The sequence below is a fragment of the Giraffa tippelskirchi genome, chromosome 1 (genome assembly GCF_054371585.1).
Source record: "Giraffa tippelskirchi isolate mGirTip1 chromosome 1, T2T-mGirTip1v1.2.pri, whole genome shotgun sequence".
Classification (NCBI taxonomy): domain Eukaryota; kingdom Metazoa; phylum Chordata; class Mammalia; order Artiodactyla; family Giraffidae; genus Giraffa; species Giraffa tippelskirchi.
Genome location: NC_137275.1, coordinates 222353508 through 222375158, shown reverse-complemented (window position 1 = coordinate 222375158; position 21651 = coordinate 222353508). Strand labels below are relative to the sequence as shown.

Below are 21651 nucleotides of genomic sequence, written 5' to 3'. Positions count from 1 at the left end.
AGCAGTGGCCACAGGACTGGAAAAGGTCAGTTTTCGTTCCAATCTCAAAGAAAGGCAATGCCAAAGAATGCTCAAATTACCACACAAATGCACTCATCTCACATGCTAGTAAAATAATCCTCAAAATTCTCCAAGCCAGGCTTCAACAGTAAGTGAACCATGAACTTCCAGATGTTCAAGCTGGTTTCAGAAAAGGCAGAGGAACCAGAGATCAAATTGCCAACATCCACTGGATCATCAAAAAAGCAAGAGAGTTCCAGAAAAACATCTATTTCTGCTTCATTGACTATGCCAAAGCCTTTGACTGTGTGGATCACAACAAACTGTGGAAAATTCTGAAAGAGATGGGAATACCAGACCACCTGACCTGTCTTTGAGAAACCTGTATACAGGTCAGGATGCAACAGTTAGCACTGGACATGGAACAACAGACTGGTTCCAAGTAGGAAAAGGAGTACATCAAGGCTGTATATTATCACCTTGCTTATTTAACTTATATGCAGAGTACATCATGAGAAATGCTGGCTGGAGGAAGCACAAGCTGGAATCAAGATTGTCGGGAGAAATATCAATAACCTCAGATATGCTGATGACACCACCCTTATGGCAGAAAGTGATGAAGAACTAAAGAGCCTCTTGGTGAAAGTGAAAGAGAGTGAAAAAGATGGCTTCAAGCTCAACATTCAGAAAACTAAGATCATGGCATCCAGTCCCATGACTTCGTGGCAAATAGATGGGGAAACAGTGGCAACAGTTGCTGACTTTATTTTTCTGGGCTCCAAAATCACTGCAGATGGTGACTGCAGCAATGAAATTAAAAGATGCTTACTCCTTAGAAGGAAAATTATGACCAACCTAGACAGCATATTAAAAAGCAGAAACATTACTTTGCCAACAAATGTCCGTCTAGTCAAGGCTATGGTTTTTCCCGTGGTCATGTATGAATGTCAGAGTTGGACTATAAAGAAAGCTGAGCGCCGAAGAATTGATGCTTTTGAACTGTGGTGTTGGAGAAGACTCTTGAGAGTCCCCTGCACTGCAAGGGGATCCAGTCAGTCCATCCTAAAGGAGATCAGTCCTGGGTGTTCATTGGAAGGACTGATCTTGAAGGTGAAACTCCAGTACTTTGGCCACCTGATGTGAAGAGATGACTCATTGGAAAAGACCCTGATGCTGGGAAAGATTGAGGGCAGGAGGAGAAGGGGACGACAGAGGATGAGATGGTTAGATGGCATCACCGACTCGATGGACATGGGTTTGGGTGGACTCCGGGAGTTGGTGATGGACAAGGAGGTCTGGTGTGCTGTGGTTCATGGGGTCGCAAAGAGTCGGACACGACTGAATTGAACTAAACTGAACTGAACTGAGGTTGTAATAATGGTAATAACATAGTAACCACTGTAGTGGGGCAATGGTGATTAAAAAGGCAAATTTATCTCACTTACTCCCTGCTCTGCTAGACCTGTGCATGGTCAGGAGGAGGGAGGGTGGTGACAGTCACTGATGGGGAAGCCTAGTCCTATATATAGGGGGTAAAACTGAAAATTTGATTTGGCTTTCTGTGCTTCTTCTTCCTCAGGTCATCACTCAGCCTCTGTTTCCAAACCGTTGACTACTGGAGAGTTAGAGCTTCAAGCTAACAGTTCACAGACCGCAGTTAAGCTGCAGAAGCCTCGCTCAGGGTCTGAATTAGTTTGCTAGGACCACCATAACAAGGTACCCCAGCCTGGGTGGCTTCAAACACAGAAGCTTATTTCCTCAAGGCTCTGGAGGCTTGAAGTCCAAGATCAAGGTGTCAGGAGGGTTGATTTCATTTTAAGGCCTCTCTCCTTGGCTTGGAGATAGCCATCTTCCTTCAGTAAGATAGAGATTTGATTAAAGTGTGGGGTTTGTATAATTTGCCTTCAGACTAATAAAAATTAATTCCTTTTAAAAAAAGGTAGAAAACTTTACAAAGAAATTTTTAACAAACTCAAACTAGGGTACCCTATTTGGAAAAGGCTTCCTGCCACTGTGATTTCTCGACTTAGTATTTCTTCTTTGTATTTGCAAAACAAAGACAAGAAACTAGAGTCAGTTTTTTTTGAGGACCTGGTGTCAGACACAGAGCTAGATGCTTTTTTTGTGTGTTCACTTATTTAATTTTCAATTGATCCCTGAAGGGTTGTTGGTAGCATCAAGTTCCACAAATGATAAAACTGAAGCTTAAAGAAAGGATTCACTCATGCAGCAAGTGTGAGATCCATGTTCTGTCTGAGACTAAAGGCTGTTTGTTTTTTCCATACATGACAGTTTTCTCTAATATCTATATTGATAGCCATGGTCTGATTACATTTTACTTGTTCACTAGCTTATTCAGTATTCATAGAAAGAGGACTTCATCCAGAATGCTCACTGCCTATAGAAAAATTCCTGACAAACAGTAAGCACTTAACACTGAATCGAGTGTGACACCTGAACATAAATTGCTAAACATCCTGTATGCATGGAGGAAGGAATAATTGCAAAAATACCATCTGCTGTTGGACCTGAATATGGTGGGAGACATTGTGTAAGCAGTAGTCAGTGGAGTGAAATTTCTTGGAACTGATGTTTCTCAGTGCCCATATACGTTCACACTGTTCTTTACTAGTTGGTCTGTAGTAAGTTCTTGCTATTTCCACACATTATTGGAGGACTTACTTTTTGTGCACTGCGCCTCTGCACTGTTCAGAAATGGAAGGGCAGTGCAGTAGGAAATAATTAAAGGACTGGAAAAGGGAACTTGGGATTGGAGATTAAAGGAATTCAGCCTGGAGAAGAGAAAGATGAGGAGCTGGCTTCACAGTCTTCAAGCACCTAAGAAGATTGCATAAGAAGGAAGGTGACCAAGTTCAGTTCGGAAAAGAAAAACTGGACTTAGATTGTAGCTTCGGGGACTAAGAGGGGAATTAACGAAGAACTGCCTGGCTATAGGTCCTCAGGCACCAAAGCAATCTATATGGAAGAGGCTGTCTTTTTTCCCTCCTAGACAGTCACTAAGTGCACAGACTCTTTATGCCTGGAGTTGGGGTGGTGGTGTTTCATATCGACTTCATGAATTACTCGTGCCTCTACTCTGTGCCAGTCATTGTGACACACTGTGATGGGCATTTTTCCTGCTATTTACTCAGAAAGGAAGCATTACCTCCATTTTTAAAAATGAAGAAGCTGAGATGCATAAGTATAAACTCATTTTTCTAAGTCAGACCTGCTCATAAGTGACAAGGTCAGGACTAAAAACCGAGCTGGTCTGGCTCCAAGTAACAGTGACAGCAGTGAGCACACTGATAAGGGTTAACATCCTTATGTGACTCTCTGTGCAGCAGGTACATCATGTTAGGGCTTTTGTGCATTATGCCATTGTAATCTCCCTACAGGGCTTCTCAGGTGGCACTAGTGGTAAAGAACGTGCCTGCTAAGGCGGGAAACATAAGAGACTCTGGTTTAATCCCTGGGCTGGGAAGATCCCCTGGAGGAGGGCTTGGCAACTCATTCTGGTATTCTTGCCTGAAGAGTCCCATGGACAGAGGAGTCTAGCGGGATATAGTCCGCAGGGTCACAAAGAGTTGGACGTGACTGAAGCAACTTAGCGCATGCATGCCGTCTCCCTACAACCTTCCTTAGAAAGGTTTTAAATGCACAGTTTTCAAGCGAGGAAGCACTGTAGAGTGGCAATGGGACCTGCCCAGGGTAATGTACCTGGTCAGTGAAAAACCTGGATTCAGACTCAGATCTGTCTTGTTCTTAATACCCTGCTCTTCTTTGTACAACATGACATCCCCCAGATTATATATTAACGAAGAGTCTCCAACACATACTAATCAGCATCTGATATACAATAGAGTGAGCATGTTATACAGGAACGAGAGACTACTGCTTTCTGGAACAGACCAGATGGAGCATTATGGAAGAAATGACATTATACTGGAGCACTTTAGGGTGTGTGGGATTTCCTTTCAGACACAGGAAAGGAAAGAAAGGAAGAAGAGAGATTAAGAAAGAGGTAAAAACTACAAAATCAACAACACTGAACTTCAAGGAACTAAGAGGTTGATAGAACATAAAATTATGTTGAGTTACAGCATGACAAGTGATTTCTGGGGACAAAGAACAGAGAACCTCAAAGTGGCTAGTATGGATGAGATAGCAGCACATGTGTTGACCTTTTCTCCTAAGCGTGAAGAAAGACCACATTTCCCAGCCCTCTTTGTGTCTGGGTAGAACAACACGACAGAGTTCTGGCCAGTGGACTGTGGAGAGAAGTGACATGTGCCCCTTCTAGATCTTCATGAGATGGCTCAGGTGCTTCTCTAAGCCATGGTTTCTCTCTCTCCCAGGCTAGAAGTGAAGGTCTATATCAAAGGAGATAGTAGAGCCACTGGATAAAAGGAACTTGATTCCTTGAGCTCACAGACTATTGGTAATCTCCCTTGGAGAGCCCACCAAACAAGGATTTTCATGCACAAGAAATCAATCACTGAGGTATCATGTTAGTAATGAAGGAAGTATACCTAGCTTGAGACCTTATGTTTTACATTGGCATTCTCAAAAGCGCCTTTGCCATAACACTCATCATAAAAATGCTCCACCCTAAATGACCTTTTTTATTGTTGTTAGACATATCTGAATATCTTTTATATCACATCCCCTCTTAGACACTCATAATTTATACCAGTTTATCAAGGGCTCTGTGAAATTCCTTCAATAAAGAAATCTGGTAAACTCTTTGACTCCGTGCTCTGCAGACACATTCCCCGCCACCCCCCACAGAATTCTTTTCCAGTAACAATTACAATCGCTTGTGAAGTTCATGCTCTATGGAGCAAAGAATGGGGAATCTTGCTCTGGTCAATGTAGACTCACGGAAAGTGTTTCATCAGGTTTCTCTCAAATTGTTAGAGAGAAGCAAACATTTCACCACACTTCTTAGGCCATGTAACTTCAGCCTATGATCACTTTCTCTTAACTCACCAACATCTCTCTAAGGAAGGGGGGAGTTGCTAATCTGATTCAGAGTCCAAACTTTGATTGAGCCCTGCTCACTTGTAGGAAGGATCATTCTGCATTCATGTAATGGTCTTGTGCAGTATACCTCTTGGTTTCTACATTACACATGAACAGCTCTAGAAGAGCTTGGCGTCTGAGTCAAGTGGTCAATTGTTTGCCCCCTTCTCTCTCTCTTAAACTAGGCAAGAATTACAATAATTTCTGGTAATTTCAATCCCAAGATTTGTATTTTGAACGAAGGGGAACCGGTAAGAGTAGGAATTATTTCCTAGGTGAGGTCCAAATATGTAAAAAGACTTCACTTAAGGCATTGGTAAGCTAAGATATTGAATTCCATATCCCAACCCTTGTCTCCAAAACTTTTCCCCGAGGCAAGCACTGAACTTTGCCCATGGTCACAGTGACACAACTTTCCCCTCAAGGACTGAGCAAGCTGTCAATTTCCTCTTTTTATCAATACTGATTTCCCTGAGAGTATAGTAAGAATCAAACGTGAATTTTATTATGTTTGTCTTTATTATCAACATTTTCAGATATTTAACTCACTGTGTTTTGCCTGCTTTGAAGTAAAGCAGTTTTCCCTCCGAGTATATGTCCAATGATAATTAAAGCAAATTGGAGGAGTCACAGCTTACACATCTGTCCTCTTGGTTACACTTTCACATGAGGCGATATAACATTGTCAGTTTCATTCTTTTTAAATATAAATGATTATGAGATACATTAAGCCCAATTATGGAGAAGATTCATGTATTAGCAGAAGCTGGTCTACATAATGATAATAGCTTACATTTGCAAACCATTTTTTGCATACATTGTCTCCTCTGAAGCTCAGATTAACCTGTGAAACAGGAAGGGCAGGGAATTATCCCTTATCTGCAGAAAGAAAGGTCATTACATGGGAGATGCAATGACTTTCCCAAGGTCACAAAGCCAGTAATAGGATGAGCTAAGCCTACACTCAGGTTCCTACTCAGATACATGCTCCTCCTTCACCATCATAGCATTGATGTGATGAGAGCTGTGGAGAAGAGCCCAGCCTTTGGTGTATAATCAGGTCTGAAGACAGATTCTCTAGCTCCCTCTCTACTATCTTTGTGCCCTTGGGGAAGTTACTTTACCTCTCTGAGCCTCTATTCACCCATCTCTAAAATCAGGAGAAAAGGAATACTCACTTTCATTTATTCCAGCATTAAAAGAGACATCATGTGGTCAAATATTTGGCATATAGAAAGTTCTCAGCACATATTAGTTCTCTTGAAATGCTATGAGACTAAGATTGTCTTTGGGAGAATTCTAATTTTAAGGGGAAACAAGCCTCATTCTGGTTGGTTTGAGAAGGAGAAAGGTATTGTGTTGCCTAAAATCTTTATCCTGGATGTTTAAAGAAGACATGGTATAAAAATACAACGGAATACTACTCAACATAAAAAGGAATGAGAAAATGCCATTTTCAGCAACATGGATAGACCTAGAGGTTATCATATTAAGTAAAGTAAGTCAGAAAGAGAAAAAAATATTACAATATGATCTCACTCATATGCGGAATCTAAAATATGACAGAAATGAACTATCTACAAAACAGAAACATATTCACAGACAGAACAGACTTGTAGTTGCCAAGTGGGAGGATGGAGGAGGGATGGATTCGGAGCTTAGGATTTGCAGGTGCAAACTATTATACACAGAATTGATAGGCAACAAGGTCTTATGGTATAGCACAGGAAACAATAGTCAATACCTTGGGATAAACCATAATGAAAAGAATATAAATATATGTATATGTATACATATTTTAATATATATGTATATCTAAATCAGAGGATGAGATGGCTGGATGGCATCATCGACTCGATGGACATGGGTTTGGGTGGACTCAGGGAGTTGGTGATGGACAGGGAGGCCTGGCGCTGCGGTTCATGGGGTCACAAAGAGTCGGACACGACTGAGCGACTGAACTGAACTGAACTGATATCTAAATCACTTTGCTGTACAGTAGGAATTAACACAACATTGTAAATCAACTATACTTCAATAAAATAAAGTTTTAAAATATATTAGCTTTGTTGCCTGGTACTGAGCACGGCATACAGAGGGGGCTTAGCACACAGTATTTTTGAAAACTGAATGGTAAATGGTGGGAACGTCTTCAATGTTTGTTTAGTCTTGTTCATATTATGATTCACTGTCCAAAGAGCTATTTGGATAAAAATGAAAAGGTCCCAAACAAGGTCCTTGAACTCAGATCACTCCCAGGGAGCACGTGATGAATTGAAGGTGTGATTATATCAGTATTTAAAGGCATATGCCAAAGGAATGGCCCCCAAAGAAGCCAGAACATGGCAATTTAGCCACATCTGTTCTTGAAAGCACCTGCAGGATCAACTTTTTAAGAGGTCTCATCTGTCAAGATCCCTCGCCTGTCCCTCTGGAAGCCGTCTCTCTGGAAACTTATTCCAAAGGTAAGCCCAAGGACCTCGCATTCCAATCTTTGATAAATAAGCCCCTCTCTCTGATAGCCTCAGCAACAGATAAATCTGTCCACCCAAGGACATTTTCCAAGCGGGACGGGCTGTTTAAACTCCTTACCAGATTGCAGCTGGCACACGCCACGTTGATTTTTCCCTCTCCTTATAATCATAATGGGATCTCAGCAATAAAGATGGATTTGTTAATTTCCATCCCCTTCTCACTTTCTCTTTTAATCACTGTCGAGCATAAATTAATTTCAGCTTAAAGAGCTTTCAACAAGATTCCATCATTGTCTAGGGCAGTAAAGGTCAAAAAACAGGAGCCTCTGAAAATATTCATCAGCTGTTTGCCAGGAATAAACTTTAGTTATTGACACTTAATTATTCCTATTTTGTCCAAGGCAAGCTGGAGTCAGCAAGAGAGATAGAAAGGGAAGGAGAGAGGGAGGTGGGAAAGAGAGAGAGAGAGAAACACGCTACCCAATTTGATCATCCACCTGCTCGTATGTTGAGTGTTATATTTTCTCCTGAATCTTTGATGAAGCAGACTAAAGTTCCAATATCAGGCTTAATATTGTCAGTCTCCTCAGAGTGAAATATAGAGTCAAGTGTTAGGTCACTAGATCTGTTTAAATCCCAATTCTTCTACATATCAGCTGGGCTGGGATGTCTGGGAAAAAACATTTAAGTTCTGGAATTTTACCTGTTAAAATGCACTAATTGTACCCATCTTGCAGAATCATCTTGTGGAACAGATGAGAGAAAGGATGTAAAATACTAACTACAGACCCTGGAATGTCATAAATATCCTGCAAAGTATAGCTACAATTAGAGGTATTTCTTTTATAGGTCTGGCATTTGAGAGTCTGCTGTGAGTCACAGACTGTGATACAGACAGAAACATGCAAACACATGGGATCATCAAGTAATGCTTCTTTTATTCCCCAACACAACTGAAGGAGGGTCAAGAATGTAGTGTAGAAAAGCCTTCTCATGTGACCTGCAAATGTAGACAATATTCCATGCTCTTTCATGGGTTATTGGTGTGAAGTTTGGAGTTACTCAGATCAGTTACTTAATCCCCATTTCTGCCACATACTAATTATGTGGGATCTTGACAGGTTGATTATATGTGTGAACCTTAATTTCCTCAACTCTATAAGAGGAATAATATCTCCCACATTTAATAGCTGATGAGGATGAAGAGCTGACTCATTGGAAAAGACCCTGATGCTGGGAAGGATTGGGGGCAGGAGGAGAAGGGGACGACAGAGGATGAGATGGCTGGATGGCATCACCAACTCGATGGACATGGGTTTGTGTAAACTCCGGGAGTTGGTGATGGACAGGGAGGCCTGGCATGCTGCAGTTCATGGGGTCGCAAAGAGTTGGACATGACTGAGCGACTGAACTGAACTGAACAGAGGATGATAAATGACATGATATATGTAATCAGTGAACTTAAGACATATTTAGATACACTGACATATACATTTTATAATCTATGTTACTAAGCAATAAAATAAAAAAAAATTGTAAATAGTAATATTTAATACATATGTTGTGTTCCTTGTGCCAGAGACTTTTGTAAGCATTTGTGTATAATAACATTTAAACTTTACTAAAACTCTACAGTGAAGGTGTCACTACTGTATTCATTTTATACATGGTTAAACAGAGGAGGTCAGAGGGATTATTTAACTTGCCCAACATGATACATACAGTAAGTAGTGGAGCCACGATTGAAAATGATGCATTCTGCGTCCAAGGTCTAAGCCCTTACTCATTCTGCTACCCTCCGTTGATGGGGCAGCAGAAGGAGATGGTATGCTACTTATCTAATAAAGTGGTATGTAATTCCCATATATTAATATAAACACTGATACCAGTGTATGACCAGGAAGTACAGGGTGTAATTATAATTTTAAAAAGCATAAATTGGGAAGTTCTGGGACCTGACCATATAGCAATGCAACATTCTCAAATTTCTATGCAGACCTCTAACAACTGCAGGGGAGGAACTGCTTGATTTAATCCTCATGACAACCCTGGGAGATGGGTATTAACAATACCCACATTCTTGCCTATAAGAAAACTGCTACTTAGAGGACTGAGTCACTTGTATAAGAATATACACAGGAAGTGTTGAAGCCAGATTTGGGACTCAGGTCTCTCTAATGCAGCACCTGGGGATTTTCAAGCCTGGGGTTATATAGCATCTTCCTTAATTGCAGCATTTATTCAAACAAAAGCAACAGAGGAAGATACTTAGAATAGTTGTTCTTAATTCTTTAAAAATAAATTCCGTCTTTCTAACGCTTTGTCTCCTTTCTCTCCTCAATCTTAGTGCCATTCTAACCCCTGCACATGCCTACAATTTGGAGATTCCAGAATAAGAAGTTTCAAACTATTTCTAGTTGTGCTCCCAACTTAAATGTGTCGGGCATATGCATAATTTCTCTCAAAGACCTGCAATTAAAGATGTATGTGATGGAATATATTTCTCTGAAACTGGTTGGGCTGAGAAGGTCTGTGGGAAGTGAAGATAAGACTTTCAAAAAGGGAACTTTAAGTGGTATTTGGTGGCATGGGGCTGATTTGTTTTGGATATAACTAGCCTTGACTGGTTTTATTGAACCAGAGTCCACAGGAGAGGCCATTAACATTTTTAATGAATATTTCAGCAATTACCTTTGGCTCAGACCAGTAAGTTCAAGATTCTAGACCAGCTTTTGAAGGTGTGTTTGGATGATGGCCATATTCTACATTTCTGTATACGGTAAAGGTTGGTAACAGTTTTTAGAATTTAAAGCCTTACATTACTCTTGCTGTTGTTGTTTAGTTGCTAAGTCAGGCATGACTCTTGTGACCCCATGGACTGCAGCCTGCCAGGCTCCTCTGTCCATGGGATTTCAAAGGCAAGAATACTGGAGGGGGTTGCCATTTCCTTCTCCAGGGGATCTTCCTGACCCAGGGATCAAAGCTGCATCTCCCGTATTGGCACGTGGGTTCCTTACCCCTGAGTCACCAGGGAAGCTCATGTTATTCATGGTTCATTCTCAGTGTTGCTGGTTGCTCAGTATCTTCTTCACTTTGCCAATGAAAAATGAGAAAACTGAGAACACAGGCTTTATTTTCCCTGCATATATACTCTGTCAAACACTGGACACTGTGCTAAGCCACTCCGGGAACCAGTGAAGAAAGAAAACGGGGATTAGTGGCTACAGTTTTTTTCTTTTTTTTCTTTTACAAATCATTTTATTCACTCACTGAACTCTGTTTGTCTCCAATGTTTGTGACACTGACAGGTTTATGGGCTATGGGCTAAGCATTTTTTTTCTGCTTGTTTTTTTTTTATTAATTTATTTTTTATTGAAGGATAATTGCTTTACAGAATTTTGCTGTTTTCTGTCAAACCTCAACATGAATCAGTGGCTGCAGTTTTTGAGTTCAATCTCAAGCAGAGTCAACCTGCTTTCACCTTGAAGCACTATGTATTAAGTATTTACTCCATGACAGGTACTATGTGGAATATTAAGGACAGAGTTTTGACCAAGATAAAATGATGGGTCCTTTCCTCTTAGAGTTTCTTTATAGTGGGGGTCAGAGAAATGTACTAACCATTATGTAATTATATTTCTAATAAGTGCTATGATGAAAAGATAATAGGAGCTGATCTGTTTAGGATAAGGGTGTGTATCATCAGTGAGATTTTATTATATCTTCAAAAAGGGCTTTAAGTCTTTAACTACTTTGAAAGCCAGTAGATTAAAAAGTTAATTCTATATTTAATGTGGCATCATGGATAACTCAAAAAAAAAAAAAAAAAACAACAGCCTTTTTGAATCTCCACTTTGGTTTCCAACTAGAATCCTCTCAAGTGTTTTGAATTAACTTTCCAAGATCCGCCCCCACCTTTGTATTTCATTTCCCAGCTAGCCAGCTTGGACAATTCACTGTCACTCAGAACTGCCTGGGCATCACCCCCTCTTCTGACTGCACAGTATCCACTGTCTAAAGTCCTATTTCCTTCTTTTTTCTTGTCTATATTTGATCAGTTTTTCATGACCCATTCTTGGAAAAATTTTTATTACTGCATCTATCCATGTCATTTCTCACTTCTATGAATTCCTATTGTACTTACTATCCATGCTACTCATTTAGACATTTTCATATGCTTCCTTCAGTTTCTGCTGCTTCTTATTTTTTCTATCTTATAGATTCCCTGTCTCCCAAACTCATAAGTAGTCTTAATATTTGATGACACTCAATGCCCATGACACTGGATTGGATTAATAACTCTTTCATCTCATCTTATCAAATTCCATCTCATCCTATCTCATTCCATTGTATTTCTCTCTAATTAATGGCTACTGACTTAATGCTGGGTACTGTGCTGGTTACTGCATCTTAACTTGCAGGAACTTAAATTCTGAAGTAAAGGTGGGAGTTGGGATGAAGGTGGGGAGGGAGCAAAGAAAGAGGACTCTTCAAGAAACAAAAAGACTTTTGAGTGGATATTTTTGAAATAGAGAAATATATAGAAGTGATTAATCTGTCCAGAATGTTTACATAGACGTTAGAATATTCCTCCAACTCTTTGAGAGACTGATGAGGGGTGTGAGATGTGTAGGAGAACATTTGAGACAGGAAAATCAGGCTGAGCAGAGATACCAAGGCATCTATGGGAAACAGCATAGAGGTGACAAGAATGTGGGTTGGATAGAGATTTGGGACTTTACTGGAAACGAAACATTATTAACTCTTTCGTGAAGTTATATGACTTATCTATGAGAATCCATTTTAAAACATTTGAACAAAATGTTTAATTTAATGATAAATATCTTGTGGATCATTTATATGTTAATCATATGGTGGCTCAGATGATAAAGAATCCTCTGGCAATACCGGAGACCTGGGTTTGATCCCTGGGTTGGGAAGATCCCCTGAAGGAGGGCATGGCAACCCACTCCAGTATTCTTGCCTGGAGAACCCCATGGACAAAGGAACTTGGTGGGCTACAGTCCATGGGATCACAAAGAGTCGGACACAACTGAGCAACTAAGAACACGCACATATAATCAAACATCCCCATACTATTTTAATCCCCTTATTTTATCATCATGTTTGTGCGAAGTTGTGGGTGGGTGATGATGTGACATGCTATAGAAAACAGGGATTTTTGATATTTAAGAAAAAAAACAGGCAAGGTAAAACTGAATTATCCTATTCAATTATATGGTGCAAGTATAGTCATATTGAACTAAAAAGTTTAGTTAGAGTGATGGTCACATTTTAAATATACCTATAACCAAAACCTCTTTACATGTATCAGTATTTCATTAGAAAGAAATTAAATATTAAAAGTGAAACAAGATTTTTCCTTAAGCATGATTAATTTACTTTTAATTTTGTTGGAATTTTATCATATTGATTTGATCCTTCTATATGACTGGTTATTAAAAATAACATTATAGACTAAGGAAGATGGCCGAGTAGGAGGATATGGTACTCATCTTCTCCCATGAAAAACACACCCAAAATTCATCTAATTGTATAAAAGTCTCACTGAAAACTCACTAGAACCTGGAATAAAGACTCCTCTACAATCAAGTCCACAAGAAAGGTACACACAAAATTTGGTAGGAACATAAGCGAAGTGATCAGGTAAGGATCTATGCCCCTGGGAAGAGTCTCAGGAGAAAACGGAGATTACATAGTTGGATATTTGCCCTGGGGAATAAGAGGTTCAAGCCACATCCTGGGTGCCCCAGTCCTGGTGTCCAACAAAGGGAATGCAAGGAGGGCTGCTGGGACTAAAGGGAGGGCTGTGGGAAGCCTGGATTCCGCTCCTGAGGAGCACAAGGGTTGGCTTGCGCCCAAGGCAGGGAGGAGAGGTGGACAGAGTACTGCTCTAGGGGCTGCCCTCTTCCCATGACCAGTTCAGTGTGTGACCCAGCCTGAGCAGAGCACACACTCCCACCCAACCTACTTCACGACAGAGCCCTGCAAAGAGTGAGGGCTGCGACGATCAGCGAAAGGAAGTGAAGAAAACGGAACACTTTTACACTGTTAGTGGGGTGTAAATTGGTGTAGCCACTATGGAAAACAGTATGGAGGTTGCTTAAAAAACTAAAAACAGAACTACCGTATGATCCAGCAATCCTACTTTTGCCTATACATCCCCAAACCCCCAAAACACTAACTCAAAAAGATACATGTAGCCCAATGTTCATAGCAGTGTTATTTGTAATAGCCAAGGTATGAAAGCAATCAAAATGTTCATTAATAGGTGAACGAGTCGATTAAGAAAATGTGATAGATAGACAGATGGATCCATACAATACACATGCGTATGCATACACAAGAATATTACTTAACCATGAAAAGAATGAAATTCTGCCATTTTCAACAACACAGATAGACCCAGGGAGTATTGTGTGCGTGTTTGCTCAGTCACTCAGTTGTGTCTGACTCTTTGTGACCCTATAGACTGTAGCCCACCAGGTTCCCCTGTCCCTGGAATTATCCAGGGAAGAATACTGGAGTGGGCTGCCATTTCCTACTCCAGAAGATCTTCCTGACCCATGATCAAACCAGTGTCTCCTGCCTCTCCTGCGTTAACAGGCAGATTCTTTAACACTGAGCCACCTGGGAAGCCTAGAGAATATTGTGCTTGGTGAAATAAGTCACACAGAGAAAGATAAACACTATATGTTACTACTTATATGTGGAATTTGAAAAATAAAACAAATCAATGTATAAAACAAAACAGAAACAGACTCACCCATTTAGAAAACAAACTAGTGGTTACCAACGGAGAAAGAGAAAGGGGGAGGGGCAAGACAGGAGTATGTGATTAAGAAATACAAACAACTATGTAGGCAACAAAGATATATTGTAGCACGCATGGAAACACAGCCATTATTTTGTAATAACTCTAAATGAAGTAAACCTATAAAAATATTGACCACTATACTATACACCTAAAACCAATATAATAGTGCAAACCAACCACACATCAATAAAGTATAATAATAGTAGTTTTAAAAAAAAAAAACAAACAATGACAAGGGGTCAAGTGATGACCTATCACGGCAAAATTTTTTTTAAATTTGCATGATAAAGTAAGGATTTATAACACCAACACTTCTTTCTACTGTTAAATCCTATGTTGATAGCTGGTTTCAGAAGGAACAATGATCACAGTGACTTTCTTTCCCTTTTAGTTTTACTGTGTTGTTTGTGTTTCACATATAAACATGATTTGGTAGTAAATATGTAAAAGCACTATTATTTTAAAAAGTATATGCCTAGATTTATGCTCAAGTAGCACTATGATTTTGGAATTTTTGTAGCATTTTTATTTTGGAATTAATGGGTGCTACCCAAAATATTCTTTACTCTTTAAATAAGAGCTTCATTATTAATTTACATTTAGTAAAGGAAAAAGAAGCCAGAACTGCAACTCCGTGGCCTCCAGAATGTAAACCACAATCACAGAAAACTAACCAAAATGATCACATGTGTCACAGCCTTGTATAACTCAAAGAAAGTATGAGCCATGGCATGCAGGGCCACCCAAGACAGACAGATCATGGTGAAGAGTTCTGGCAAAACATGGCCTACTGGTGAAAGGGATGGCAACCTACCTCTGTATTCTTGCCTTGAGAAGCCCACGAACAGTACGAAAAGGCAAAAAGATATGAAACTGAAAGATGAGCCCCCCAGGTCAGTAGGTGTTCAATATGCTACTGGGGAAGAGCAGAGAAATGGCTCCAGAAAGAAGGAAGAGGCTGAGCCAAAGCAGAAACAATGCCCAGTAGTAGATGTGTGTGGTGGTGACATTAAAGTCTGATGTTGTAAAGAACCATATTGCATAGGAACTTGGAATGTTAAGTCCATGTATCAAGGTAAATCAGCACGTTGTCAAACAGCAGGTGGCAAGAGTGAACATCGACATATTAGGAATCAGTGAACTAAAATGGACTGGAATGGGTGAATTTAATTCAGATGACCATTATATCTATTACTGTGGGCAAGAATCCCTTTGAAGAAATGGAGTAGCCCTCATAGTCAACAAGAGTCTGAAATGCAGTACTTGGCTGCAGTCTCAAAAACAAAATATCGGTTCATTTCCAAGGCAAACTAATCAAGATCAAAGTAATCCAAGTCTATGCCCCAACCACAAATGCTGAAGGAGCTGAAGTTGAAAGATTCTATGAACACTCACAAGACCTTCTAGAACTAACACCAAAAAAGAGATGTCCTTTTCGTCATAGGAGATTGGAATTCAAAAGTAGGAAGTCAAGAGATACCTGGAGTAACAGGCAAATTTGGCTTTGGAGTAAAGAATGGAGCAGGGCAAAGGCTAACAGAGTTTTACCAAGAGAACACACTAGTTATAGCCAACATCCTCTTCCAACAACACAAGAGATGACTCTGCACATGGACATACATGAACATCACCAGATAGTCAATACCAAAGTCAGATTGATTATATTCTTTGCAGCCAAAGATGGTGAAGCTCTATACAGTCAACAAAAAAAGACTGGGAGCTGACTGTGGCTCAGATCATGAACTCCTTATTGAAATATTCAGACTTAAATTGAAGAAAGTAGGGAAAACCATTAGGCCATTCAGGTATGACCTAAATCAAATCCATTATGATTATACAGTGGAAGTGAGAAATACATTCAAGGGATTAAATCTGGCAGAGTGCCTGAAGAACTATGGACAGAGGTTCATAACGTTGTTCAGGAGGCAGTGACCAAAACTATCCCAAATAAAAAGAAATACAAGAAGGCAGAATGGTTGTTTGAGGAGGTTATAAAAATAGCTGAGAAAAGAAGAGGAGTGAAAGGCAAAGGAGAAAGGGAAAGATATACCCAAATGAACGCAGAGCTCTAAAGAGCAAGGAGAAATAAGAAAGCCTTCTTAAGAGAACAATGCAAAGAAATGCATCCATGCTAACTTGCTTCAGTCATGCGCAACTCTTTGTGACTTTATGGACAATAGCCTGCCAGGCTCCTCAGTCTACGGGATTCTCCAGGTAAGAACACCGGAGTGGTTTGCCATGCCCTCCTCTAGGGGATCTTCCCAAGGATTGAACCTATGTCTCCTATATCTCCTGCATTGGCAGGTGGGTTCTTCACCACTAGAGCCACATGGGAATCTCATGCAGAGAAATAGAGAAAAACAATAGAATGGGAGAGACTAGAGATCTCTTCAAGAAAATTAGAGTAGAGATGCCAAGGGAATATGTCATGCAAAGATGGGCTCAATAAAGGACAGAAACGTTACAAACAGAAGTAGAAGACATTAAGAAGAAATGAAAAGAATACACAGAAGAAGTGTACAAAAAAGGTCATAATGACATGGATAACCATGATGGTGTGGTCACTAACCTAGAGCTAGACATTCTGGAGTGTGAAGTTAAGTGGGCCTTAGAAAGCATTCAGTTCAGTTCAGTTCAGTCGCTCAGTCGTGTCCAACTCTTTGCGACTCCATGAACTGCAGCACACCTGGCCTCCCTGTCCATCACCAATACCCAGAGTTTACCCAAACTCATGTCCATTGAGTCGGTGATGCCATCCGACCATCTAATCATCTGTCGTCCCCTTCTCCTGCTTTCAATCTTTCCCAGCATCAGAGTCTTTTCAAATGAGTCAGCTCTTTGCATGAGGTGGCCAAAGTATTGGAGTTTCAGCTTCAACATCAGTCCTTCCAATGAACACCCAGGACTGATCTCCTTTAGGATGGACTGGTTGGATCTCCTTGCAGTCCAAGGGACTCTCAAGAGTCTTCTCCAACACCACAGTTCAAAAGCATCAATTCTTTGGCGCTCAGCTTTCTTTATAGTGCAACTCTCACATCCGCACATGACTATTGGAAAAACCATAGCCTTGACTAGACGGACCTTTGTTGGCAAAGTAATGTCTCTGCTTTTTGATATGCTGTCTAGGTTGGTCATAACTTTCCTTCCAAGGAGTAAGCGTCTTTTATTTCATGGTTGTAGTCACCATCTGCAGTGATTTTGGAGCCCGAGAAAATAAAATCTGCCACTGTTTTTACTGTTTTCCCATCTATTTGCCATGAAATGATGGGACCAGATGCCATGATCTTAGTTTTCTGAATGTTGAGCTTTAAGCCAACTTTTTCACTCTCCTCTTTCACGTTCAACAAGAGGCTCTTTGGTTCTTCTTCACTTTCTGCCATAAGGGTGGTGTCATCTGCATATGTGAGGTTATTGATATTTCTCCCAGGAATCTTGATTCCAGCTTGTGCTTCCTCCATCCCAGCGTTTCTCATGATGTACTCTGCATATAAGTTAAATAAGCAGGGTGACAATATACAGCCTTGACGTGCTCCTTTTCCTACTTGGAACCAGTCTGTTGTTTCATGTCCAGTTCTAACTGTTGCTTCCTGACCTGTATACAGGTTTCTCAAAGACAGGTCAGGTGGTCTGGTATTCCCATCTCTTTCAGAATTTTCCACAGTTTGTTGTGATCCACACAGTCAAAGGCTTTGGCATAGTCAATAAAGCAGAAGTAGATGTTTTCCTGAAACTCTCTTGCTTTTTTGATGATCCAGCGGATGTTGGCAATTTTATTTTTGGTTCCTCTGCCTAGGAAGCATTACTATGAGCAAAGCTAGTGGAGGTGACAGAATTCCATCTGAGCTATTTCAAATCCTAAAAGATGATGCTGTTAATGTGCTGCACTCACTATGCTAGCAAATTTGGAAATCTCGCAATGGCCAAAGGACTGGAAAAGTCAGTTTTCATTACAATCCCACAGAAGGGCAATGCCATAGAATGTTCAAACTACTGCACAATTGTGCTCCTTTCACATCTAGCAAAGTAATGCTCAAAATCCTTTAAGCTACACTTCAATAGTACATAAGCTGAGAAATTCTAGGAGTACAAGCTGGATTTAGAAAAGGCAGAGGAACCAGAGATCAAATTGACAATATCCATTAGATCATAGAAAAAGCAAGAGAGTTCTGGAAAAAAAAAAATCTACTTCTCCTTCACTGGCTAGACTGAAGCCTTTGACTGTGTGGATCACAACAAACTGTGGAAAATTCTTAAAGAGATGGGAATGCCAGACCACTTTACCTGCCTCCTAGAGAAACCTGTATGCAGGGCCAGAAGCAAGAGTTAGTACCAGACATAGAACAACAGCCTGGTTCAAAATTGGAAAAGGAGTACATCAAGGCTGAATCCCAATCAAGATTGCTGGGAGAAATATCAACAACCTCAGAAACACATATTATATCACTCTAATGGCAGAAAGTGAAGAGGAACCAAAAGGCCTCTTGATGAAAGTGAAAGAGGAGAGTAAAAAAGCTGGCTTAAAACTAAACATTCAAAAAACTAAGATCATGGCATCTGGTCCCATCACTTCACATCAAAAAGATGGGCAACAAATGGAAAGAGTTACAGACTTTATTTTCTTGGGCTCAAAAATCACTGTGGATGGTGACTGCAGCCATGAAATTAAAAGACGCTTGTTCCTTGGAAGAAAAGTATGACCAACCTAGACAGCATATTAAAAAGCAGAGATACCACTTTGCTGACAAAGTTCCACATAGTCAAAGCTATGATTTTTCCAGTAGTCATGCATGGATATGAGAGTTGGACGATAAAGAAGGCTGAGCGCTGAAAAATTGATGCTTTTGAACTGTAGTGCTGGAAAAGACTCTTGAGAGTATGTTGGACAGCAACGAGACCAAAGCAGTCAATCCTAAGTTAAATCAACTCTGAATATTCATTGAAAGGACTAATGCTAAAGCTAAAGCTCCAATACTTTGGCCACTTGATGTGAAGAGCCAACTCATTGGACAAGACCCTGATGCTGGAAGATTGAGGGAAGGAGGAGAAGGGGGAGATAGAGGATGAGATGGTTGGATGGCATCACTGACTCAATAGGCATGATTTTGAGCAAACTCTGGGAGATGGTAAAGTACAGGGAAGCCTGGCATGCTGCAGTCTATGGGGTTGCAAAATGTTGGACACGACATAGCAGCTGGAAAACAAAAAGGAAACCACTGAACAGTTGTTGGTGGAGAATAGGGCAAAATAAAGTCTGCGCTTAAAAATAAATATTTCAGCCACCATTGAAGGAGAACTCCTAGGGGCAGGGAGACCAGATAGAAGTAATATTATCTGGGCCAGATAATATGGGCCTGCATCAAGATAGCAGCAGTTGAAATGAAGACGTAGACAGATTCTAAAAAAAACATTTCGGTTCAATAAGAAACCCTTGTTACTGGTAATGTTGATGATCATTTAGCAGCAGAGAAGTTGCACTCCTGTGCCAAATGCTTCTAGGGTCTGTAAAATTCCAGACAGAAATTAGTGAAGGGGCATCTTGTCAAGCTCTTTGCCCTGTAATAGCTGTCCTCAATGGGTATTTGCTGATTTGATTACTCTTTGTGGAGCATTTCCCAATTACATCGAAGCCACGTCTTCACAGAGAGGCAGATCTGTGTAGACAATACAACAAAGAAAAACTTCAAAATATTTCTGCTTCATCTTCAGGGCAAGAAGTCTGACTTAGAAGATTGTGGTTAGGGACACAGTAGAGAGAACTCGTGAATGATGAAAAGAGGACCAGCCAGAATTTTATTTCTCCGTATACTGTCGAGTCTGAGAACTTCAGAGAGAGAAATCACCAAAGGGAGAGGTTGCTCCCTTTTCAGAAATATGAGTGAATAAATGGCAATTCTTGTTCATTAAAGTTCTATGGAGATAAAGAATGAAAATTTGTGGATAATTAGCCAATTTCTCTATCTTCAGAACTCAGCTGAGCATAAATAAAGAATAATCTTGCTATGGATGTGTGTGGTCATCACCTTCAAATGGAAAAATCTGCTCATCACCATTAAAGAGGACTTTCCATGTCATTTGCTTTGAAGCATTAACAAGAAATGTACAATTAGAAGCAAAGACGTTGCTTCTCTATTCACTGCCTTGACTTTTGCCTCAGATAAGGTACAATCAGAAATGATGCTATTTTCTCCAATTTTGAACACAGAGTGCAAGAGTGCACAGATCCCCTCCATGATCACTTCTAAACACCATGTCCTTATTAGTAGGTCTCAGGGCCAGGATGACCCCAGAATGAAAAGGTAGTGCCTTATTAATTTCAGTCTAATCTCAAATTTGTAAAATGCCATGTACTTTCCCAGTCATGTCATAATTGTGCCATGTATTGTAATCAAATCTTCACAAGTAAAGGGGGAGTCTTGGCTAATTCTGTGAGAGTGTGCACTCTTGATATCTTGCTTTTGTTCTTTAGCTACGAATGACTCGCAGATCTAAACTGGGCTCTTCCTTAGTTTTCAACCTTGGCCACAAGATGATGTATTTTATCTGAAGCCACCTCTGATATACCTGTTAATGTTAATCATTGCCTTCTCTTAACTCTCAAAATTCACAAGTTATTGCAGATGCCTTCTAATTTATTGTTATTACTATTTTTTTTTTATAAATTTACTTATTTTAGTTGGGGGCTAATTACTTTACAATATTGTAATAGTTTTTGCCATACATTGACATGAATCAGCCATGGGTTTACATGTGTTCCCCTTCCTGGACCCCCCACCCACCTCCCTCCCCATCCCATCCTTCTGGATCATCCCATTGCCCCGGCCCTGAGCCCTTGTCACATGCATCGAACATGGAATGGTGTTCTGTTTCACATATGATAATATACATGTTTCAATGCTATTCTCCCAGAACGTCCCACCCTCACCTTCTCCCTCAGAGTCCATAAAATTGTTCCATGCATCTGTGTCTCTTATTCTGTCTCGCATATAGGGTTATCGTTACCATCTTTCAAATTCCATATATATGCATTAGTATACTGTATTGTTGTTTTTCTTTCTGGCTTACTTCACTCTGTATAATGGGCTCCAGTTTCATCCATCTCAGTAGAACCGATTCAAATGTATTTTTTTAATGGCTGAGTAATATTCCATTGTGTATATGTACCACAGCTTCCTTATCCATTCATCTGCTGATGGACATCTAGGTTGCTTCCATGTCCTGGCTATTGTAAACAGTGCTGCGATGAACATTGGGGTACACGCGTCTCTTTCAATTCTGGTTTCCTCGGTGTATATGCCCAGCAGTGGGATTGCTGGG

The 21651-nt window shown here is 40.3% G+C and overlaps 2 long non-coding RNA genes across 2 annotated transcripts in view; one reads left to right on the top strand and one right to left on the bottom strand.

Annotated features, from left to right (window-relative positions):
- LOC145540933 (uncharacterized) overlaps positions 1–4743 on the top strand; it is a 46971-nt gene extending 42228 nt beyond the window's left edge. Inside the window, exon 5 of the long non-coding RNA XR_014078648.1 lies at positions 1580–4743. This is a non-coding gene — a long non-coding RNA (uncharacterized LOC145540933). The remainder of the gene's footprint in view (positions 1–1579) is intronic.
- LOC145540906 (uncharacterized) overlaps positions 1–21651 on the bottom strand; it is a 355416-nt gene that overhangs the window by 91442 nt on the left and 242323 nt on the right. The gene's annotated exons all lie outside the window — the stretch shown is intronic.